Genomic DNA, 9,853 nt, shown 5'->3' on the forward strand with positions numbered 1-9,853 from the left:
GACTTTTGTAGATGTGGCAATGAAAAGAGCTAGAAAAAACATTTTATTTAACGAATGACACACCTGAATTTAGTAGGCATAACATTTTAAAATTACCCTATGATGAAAGGTTTTTAGATATTCCTAGAATTTTAAAGCTTTTTAACATAAATGTTGTTTTCAGTAATATTAATGTCAAGAGTTTAGTAATCAAAAATTCTCCTAAAGATCTTTCAGGCTTCATATATGAGATTTCTTGCAAAATGTATGATAAAGTCTATTACGGACAGACCGGTAAACCTCTTTTGCAACGTCTCAAACAGCACCAATATGAGAGATTTAGATCATCCTATTAACTGGAGTCAAGCAAGAGCCTTAATGTCATGTAATGACACAGTTAAAAGGAATACCATTGAATCTTGTTTCATCAAGTCAAATAATGGAAATGTTCTAAATTTAAGTCTTGGTTTATTTAAACTTGATGCCGTCATAATGAAAAAAGTTGTAGATAAATATAAGCAACAAAATTAATATATTCAGTTTTCACATGTTTTGGACTGTACAGATACTTTGTAGTTTCTGTTATGGTTAAATCTATGTTTAGGTTTGTGACCGTGTGATATCCGATAATCCTGGATTATCTCCTTAACTTTTACCCTTTTGACGATTAACCAACTGCTATTTTTGATCTTGTTTACCTAATTACTTACTCTCCAATTATATTTCATTCGCTCCTTGACAATGTCTTAGTAAAGACGAAAGCGTTTGGATTTCTAACTATTATTTTCCTCTGGTATTCGCTTATATTTATATTTATATATATATATATATATATATATATATATATATATATATATATATATATATATATATATATATATATATATATATATATATAGTCTAACACATTACCGTGTTTCATATACATATATCGAACTACAAATGTCCCTTAATATCTAATTCGCTCTACCTCAGAATTAATATATGTTCATATATGTTTAACCAAGGGGGAATTTATTAAGCGATAATAGAATTAGCGATCGACAGGCTTCACTGCCAGTCCTGGAATTGAGAGGTCGATGGTTCGCGCTGTCGATCGCCAATTCTATTATCACTTAATAAATTCCCCCTCGGATAAACATATATGAAAATATATTAATTCTGAGGTAGAGCAAATTAGATATTAAAGGACATATGTAGTTCGATATATATATATATATATAGTATATATATATATATATATATATATATATATATATATATATATATGTGTGTGTGTGTGTGTGTGTGTGTGTGTGTGTGTGTGTGTGTGTAAACAAAACAAAACAGAATAAGCACATACCACTGAAGTGCAGACTCGTTTCTACATTTTCTGTCTTGAGTGAATTCTAGCGTCAACTTCGACATCTGTTTCCGGGATCGTTTCTCTTTGAATTTACAATATGGCCTTTGTTCCTATTCTCAAAACGACAGCCTTCGGGAGATAGTCATTAACACTTCACGTTCCTAGACCATACCTTGAGCGAAATTCGTCAGGAATCCTGGTAAGGGGAGCTGAATCCCTTATTGGGAATGATGCCGTATGGTGTCACTCAGTCGCGAAATTATTCAGGTCGACGATGTCGTATGAATCATTTCCTTCACAGGAGCCGTTTTCTTTGATGTGTAGCATAGATAGATTGATAGGTAAGTAGATAGATGGATGAATAATGAATGCGTGAAGAGACCCCCTCGGAAGACTAGACCTATGTAGCATTAGCTATAGCCTAAGCTATCACTTGATCTTGACTAACATCCGTTTATACACAAAACTACAGAACCCAAAAGCAAAAAGAATTGATAGGTAGGAAGATAAACAGATGAATAATGAATGCATAAAGAGACCCCTTGGAAGAGACTTATGTAGCATTAGCTATAACCTAAGCTATCATTTGATCTTGACTAACATCCGTGTATACACAAAACTGCTAAACCCAAAAGCAAAAAGAAGTAATAACTTGGAATTCATGTCACAAAAGCATCAGTTTTTATCATTAGACTAAGCTCTGCTCAACTTTTTTCTTACAGTCTACCGCGACTTCCTCTTTCACTGTTTCTCTGTATCCAGACTGACAGTTCCACAATCGAAGACTCATGGTATTCACGGTGAGCCGAGCGATTCATGTTACAATGACGTGTTTAGTTTTTGTTCTTGAAATATTACTGTAGCATGAAATATTCTTGTTTTTCACTATCCAGTGCATTTCAATGATGAGGTTCTCCATAACAAGTGACCAACTTATCCTCATACATACACATGTGTACAAGGTGAAATATAAGATTTAATACTAAGTGGTAACCTAAGTAGAATGATTGTCAAAAAATAAAATAAGAAAAAAAAGTCATACGAGATCAACGCATACTATACATTAAGGTTCTCTTTTTGTTAACCGGAGTATGAATTAAAAATAACGATACAGTTTTGTATCTGTCTCTCTCTCTCTCTCTCTCTCGTACTCTCTCTCTCTCTCTCTCTCTCTCGCTCCTCCTCTCTCTCTCTCTATATATATATATATATATTATCTAGATATAGATATATATATATATATAAGTATATATCTATATAATATATATATATATATATATATATATATATATATATGTATATATATATATATATATATATATATATATATATATATATATATATATATATATATGTATGTATATATACATATATATATATATATATATATATATATATATATATATATATATTATAATATATATATATATATATATAATATTATTATATATATTATATAATTCTGAATGTATGTATAAATGCGCGTTTAATCATTGTTCACGTTTCATAAGTAAGAACGTTTTTCATCTAAGAACTCGCTCTTCATTGATTAATGGTTTTTATGATCACGAATTCTTTGATAATGAAAGCATTATTGTCTGCCCTTCTCGTCCTGTGGTAAGTTGAGCCTTCTGAAACGATATATGAGGCCACTTTGCTTAAGATTCTCAGACGCAGTCGAGTTTTCTGTGCATTGTATTATGTTATCTGAATCGCGGCCCATGAAACTTTAACCACAGCCCGGTGGTGGCCTTGCCCATATTGTTGCCGGGAGAGCGATTATGGCTAACTTCAAACTTAAATAAAATGAAAACTGCTTGGGCTAGAGAGCTGCAATTTGGTGTGTTTGATGGTTGAAGGGTGGCTAATCAGCATACCCATTTACAGTCCTCTAGCCTCAGTAGTTTGTAAGATCTGAGGGCGGACAGAAAAGTGCGGACGGACAGAGAAAGCCAGTACGATTTTGAGGATATTTTATGGCGAGAAATGGAAATCACTAGAAAAATGGAAACGAAAATGTGACCGGAAACAAATGTCCCTCGTGAAAAATGGTTTCTTCGCTAAACTTGGAGCATAAATTGAAATAAATCCTTGACGAAATGAGAATATCGGGAATTGGTAAGTGGCGTGAATAATCCAATTCCCAAGAGGTGGAAGGAAGGAATGCGAGATGAAGAAGAATGATGGATTTAAGCCGGTAACTTTCTCGATAAAGAAAGAGGAAAGGGGGAGAAAATATATGGATATGAAAGTCGAAAAAGAAAGGATTCTGTGTCTCTTTTTCGTAATTTTTGTCTTTCTTTCTTGGTCTACCATGAGGAAATTTTGTTACATGTTTTTGTCACCTTTTCCTTTCATTATTTGTTTTAATTATCACCTCGCATAATAGTCTCTACTTCTCAACCTTAATTAATCATCTCAAAGTTGATAAAAAGTTTTCTCAATATGTTATCAAGTAAATAACCCTTTTCCTCAGTCTAACTTTTCGTCGTTAATGCGCCAATTTCAGTTTATAAAACAATGTATCGTCCCGTACCAAAGCAAATTTATTGCTACTTATATTCAGTACAGCTTGGTATGCAGAGATGAATTTGATTACATACTGGAAGGTAATTTCTTATCAATAAAGATACGAGCTTCAGGCAGAACAAACATTTATGCCATTATCATTCAGCAACTGATAAGTCATTCACTCACTGTTCGGTTTCAGTGACTGAAGTTCACTCTCGACGTGGTTCGGAAGTCACGTAAAAAGCCGTTGGTCGCGTTGCTGAATAACCACTGGTTCCATACAACGTAAAAACACCATACAAACAAACAAACTCGTTGTTCTGTACTGAAGCTTCAGTTTCGCCCCATGTCACTTTTTTTTTTTTTTACATATCACAATTTCCAGTAAAGTAAGATTTTCTTACAAGGCCCCCAAATCAAAACGCTCAGCTTTACCACAGATCAAATTAAATCGTTAAATGACCCACCCAGTTTTTAAACACAACAATCTGTTCAGTGTTAGTAAAGTAGTTTTATCATTTAATTTTAATGACAATTCTTCAGTAGGATATGTCGCTATAAAGATATAGGATTTAGCTTTAGCTTCAGAGAGAGAGAGAGAGAGAGAGAGAGAGAGAGAGAGAGAGAGAGAGAGAGAGAGATTGATTTTAAGTATATTTTACAAAATATTTGCACCTAATACTGACGAAATGTTTTAGATATAAAATAGTTTTGAGAGACAGACAGACAGTCAGACAGATTGTTTACATAGGTTATATTAGTCTATAGGCGGGAGAATATTGAAAGAATATTTCTGTCAGAGAGAGAGAGAGAGAGAGAGAGGTATTAATCCTATTTGCAAACAATTTTAGTAAGTGGAGAGAGATAGAAAGAAACAATGATACAGACTCAAAGAGAAATTAATCCTAATTGAAAATGATTTCAGTTAGTAGGTAGAGATAGACACAGAGACAGTGAATGAAACAAAGAGAGAGAGAGAGAGAGAGAGAGAGAGAGAGAGAGAGAGAGAGAGAGAGAGAGAGAGATTTATAAACTTTTTAAACTGTTTATATATCTATGTATTCACTCACAGTCAATGTACGATAAAATGTGTAAACAATAGTGAACTTTTCTGAACTTCCCCCATAATCGAGATGATCTCAGTCAGAAGAGAGTGAATCCCTTCCCTAAAAGTTTAGATAAAGCCGAGGCTAAGTTTATAATACCCTTATTCAGTCTTAGAGTGCTTCAATACTTTAACGCCCCCAACCTATCTGAGTTAGGGTAAAATACTTGAGGGACTATTTTTTTTTATCCTTCGTCAGCAATTTCACCGATAATTTCTCCATAATATCATTTTTTTCTGGAATAGGGACAACGGTTTTTTTAACAATTAACAATTAAAAATGTGCCGAGGTTTATGACCCATAAAACTATTAGTGATGGCCTGTCGTTTACACATATAGCAGTGCCAGACGCAAGCTCGTGGTTAATTTTGAGATTAAGTAAAATAAAAAGTACAATGGCAAGACTTAGATAATGAATCTCGAGTCGATAAGAAAGAAAACTCGAAATGAAAGGCAAATACGGACGGTACAAACGTGAATCGACGAACATGAGAAGATAGCCAGAAACTCGATCAACTTAAAATAAAAGAGAGAAGAGAGGGAAGCAAATAAAAAGGGGATGAAACATAATTTAGAGAGGAAACAGTGGATCGCTGGAAAGAAGGACATTTCCAGTCATCAGGAAGTGCGAAAGTGGACCCTTCCTGCGTGGCAGCTCTGCTCAAACCTCTATATAACACAGTTGCATTTAATACTGAGAATCGAATCTATATATATATATATATATATATATATATAATTATATATATATATATATATATATATATATGTATATATATATATATATATATATATATATATATATATAATATATAATATATATAATATATATATATATATATATATATATATGTATATATAGATATATATAATATGTATATATATATATATATGTATATTTTATATATATATTATATATTATATATCTAATTATAACGATATATATAATATTATATATATATATATATATATATATAAATATAATATTATAATATATAATATATATATATATATGTTTATATAAAAGAGGGCTATAATTAATAATATGTTTAATATACCATTACGATGTGATGTGCTGTGACTTTTTTAGAATGTGCAGACTTATCATTTTTAACTTCCCATGGAGACAGAGTCCGAGCAACAACCTAGAGAAAGCTGATAGCTCTTTTCTGGGATGGTGGGACACTATGATGCTTACTTAGCAGGTCAATGTTCATTCTGTGGGTATGTGAGTTTGAGAGGCTATAGTTCAAGGTGCCTTTGAAAACTGGCTGTAACCAGTTATTTGGGGCGTTGACGAAGAGTGTGAATTCATGTGTACGTGTATGAACTATGTCCATTCCTAATGGCTTGGTTTAACCAAGAACTAGGGAGACAGCTACGGGAGGAAAGGCAGAATGCTAGGATAGCTCTGCGAAAGTTATATTTGTTTTTGTGTGTGACGTTCAAGGCTGTAATGGGTAAGTGTCATTATGCTTTAGCCAAAGATATGGCTTACTCTGTTATTGACATTTTGTAAAGATGTTCTATTTCATTTAATCTTTTGACTTTGTCTTTACAATTGTGTGTGCTCACTAGTGTGCTCTCCTGTCTTTTAAACAGCGGTTCTAGTGAGGGGACCGAGTGTCCTAGTGAGGGGACTAAATGTCCTGTGTGGAGGGAACTATAATATTTTGGAGAAGAGATAATTGGTGTGACTATTTACTGATTAAGACATTTGAATACCGGGGGGTTGTCTGTGAGACTTGAACTATTATCATTCCATTAATTATCCTGTAAGAACATGAATTATTCAACTAGTACCTTGCTTTGAATAAACATATATATTTTTGTAGCTCTGACTCTGATTTGATGATCTGATGGAATGGAGAGAGAGAGAGAGAGATAGAGAGAGAGAGAGAGGGAAGGCTATTACCAGTGGTCGCCTTGAGAGAGGTTGAGAGAGAGAGAGAGAGAGAGAGAGATAGAGAGGAGGGACTGAGTGTAACCAATTCGCCTTACACTCTGGCTAAATGCATACCAAATATGAAAATAGCACGGGGGGGGGGGGGGGGGGGGGGGGGGGCACACTCCTCGCTGTTAAGAGGGGGGGCACTGGTGGTTGAACGAAAAAGCCTTTTGTGAGATTGGTATCAGCTATAAAATGCTGTTTTCAGAATGTCTGATTGTGGTAATGTGTTATATTTCAGTTGATAACTTGTTGGGGTTAAGGTTTGTCCATCCGTTAGCAGCGGTACTGATCAAAGAGAATTGAACTGGACTCAGGGGTTCGGCACAGTCAGTTAGAGCTGAGACCTTGTGAGTGCTTTCTCGCCGAGCGCGTTTGCGTTGTGCAGACGAGATTCGTGTGTTTATAATTGCGCAGATTTCAGGTTTTCTTTCATTGTAAAGCGGTGAGTGTTACAAAGTGTTTTTTTTTTTTTGGTCCTGGGGGGTTTTTTGAATCATTTTGTGCTATGGGACTGGTTTGGGAATACCACATTTTTTTTTCCATAGGAGTAGAAAGGGATGTGTTTTTTTTATTGGCGCATGTTTAGAAGAGACGCATTCGTCTTTGTTTAACACATACGTGTGTATGAATGGTTTTTATACTTGAGAAACTGTTGCTTGAATTTCATTTTTTGCTTAGAGACAGAAAGTGCCTACTCGTTCATGCGCGCTCAGCGCATTTTCTACCGACCCACAGGGGTATTGCAAGGGGAGGGTAGTAGTAGTCTGCCTCGAGTGGCATTGCTTACCGGGAGGGTGAAGCTCTTTTTTGTTTTCTTCTTCTTTTTTAGTGGGGTGTGAATTCCTTCTTTTGTTTTTCTTTGTGTCGGGGCATCGGGGAAGAGTTTGCCCTTGAATAAGGAAATTTCCAATGCCACAGGACATCAGCTAATAACGATTGGTTGATGATGTGAGATGCCCTTGGGGTTTTTTTTTTAGAAAGAGATTTTCTTTCTCTTGAGTGAAGAGAAAAGGAAATGATATATAAATGGGATGTGGTATAAGTTTTCCTTATGCTTTGGAAGGCATAATTATAAATGGGGACACCGAGATTATTATTTTTTCTTAACCCATAAACGCCGACTGGACGTATTTTACGTCGACATTTTTTGTCTCTCGGGTGCCGACTGGACGTATTTTACGTCGACATACAAAAGTTTTTTTTAAAAATTCGCGGAAAAATACTTTGAGGCCTACCAGCCAAAAACTCTTGAATCACGCGCCTTGGGGGATGCTGGGAGTTCACGGATCAAGGTATTGTTTTATTTACAATCGTTACGCAGGCGCGCAAGCGCGAATTTCTTTCTTGCCGCACTAAAAAGTATGTGTGACACATCTCGGAAATTATTTCGTCACTTTGACATAATTTTTGTACCATTTTAAATTAGCCGTTACATGGAGTATTATATATTAAAATGTGCGCATTTTTATGAAGAATACAACAAAAAAATATTCATGATTGTAGCTTTTATCAGTTTTGAGATATTTTCATATAAATAACGATAAGTGCCAAAATTTCAACCTTCGGTCAACTTTGACTCTATCGAAATGGTCGAAAAACGCAATTGTAAGCTAAAACGCTAATATTTTAGTAATATTCAATCATTTAAATTAATTTTGCAACTAATTGGAAGTCTCTAGCACAATATTTCGATTTATGGTGAATTTATGAAAAAACATTTTCCTTACGTCCGCGCGGTAACTCTTCCGAAAAAATCATACATGCGATTGTGGTAATGTTTGCACCATTTTAAATTAGCCGTTACATAAAGTTTTATATATGAAAATGTGCGCAATTTCATGCACAATACAACTAAAAACAACCCATGGTTGTAGCTTTTATCAATTTTGAAATATTTTCATATTAAAAATGATAAGTGACAAATTTTCAACCTTTGGTCAACTTTGACTCTACCGAAATGGTCAAAAAACGCAATTGTAAGCTAAACTGCTTATATTCTAGTAATATTCAAGCATTTACCTTCAGTTTGCAACAAATTGGAAGTCTCTGGCACAATATTTTGATTTATGGTGAATTTATGAAAAAAATAACATTTTCTTTACGTCCGCGCGGTAACTCTTCCGAAAAAAATCATACGTGCGATTGTGGTAATATTTGCACCATTTTGAATTAGCCGTTACATAAAGTTTTATATATGAAAATGTGTGCAATTTCATGTAAAATACAACAAAAAATAATTGAAGGTTGTAGCTTTTCTCATTTTTTAAATATTTGCATATAAATCACGATAAATAGAAAAAAAAACCACGTTCGGTCAACTTTGACTCTACCGAAATAGTCGAAAAACGCAATTGTAAGCTAAAACTCTTACAGTATAGTAATATTCAGTCATTTATCTTCATCTTGAAACAAATTCGAAGTCTCTATCACAATATTTAGATTTATGGTGAATTTAAAAAAAAATCTTTCCTTCCCTCCGCGCGCGGATTCTCCGCCACAAATCTCCGAAATGCGTATGTTCCATTCTCGGAATATTTGCTCCATTTCATATTAGGCATTTCATAGAGTTTTATATACGAAAATGTGCGCAATTTGTCATGTAAAATAAAACAAACGAAAAATATTTGAAGGTTGTAGCTTTTCTTATTTCCGAAATAATTGCATATAAAAAAATATATATATAAAAAAAATTCTACATTCGGTCAACTTTACCTAGTCAGATATGGTCGAAAACTGCATTTGTAAGCTAATATTCTTACAGTATAGTAATATTCAATCATTTTTCTTCATTTTGAAAGAAATTGGAAGTCTCTAGGACAATATTTAGATTTATGGTGAATTTTTGAAAAAAAATATTTGTTTACGTACGTGCGTTACGAATTCATGCATTATTTTGTGATAATATTTTCTCTGTGTTGCTTTTATTGTTTTACAATGTGTTATATACCAAAATGATCGCAA

This window comes from Macrobrachium nipponense, chromosome 31, assembly GCF_015104395.2.
Source record: "Macrobrachium nipponense isolate FS-2020 chromosome 31, ASM1510439v2, whole genome shotgun sequence".
Lineage (NCBI taxonomy): Eukaryota > Metazoa > Arthropoda > Malacostraca > Decapoda > Palaemonidae > Macrobrachium > Macrobrachium nipponense.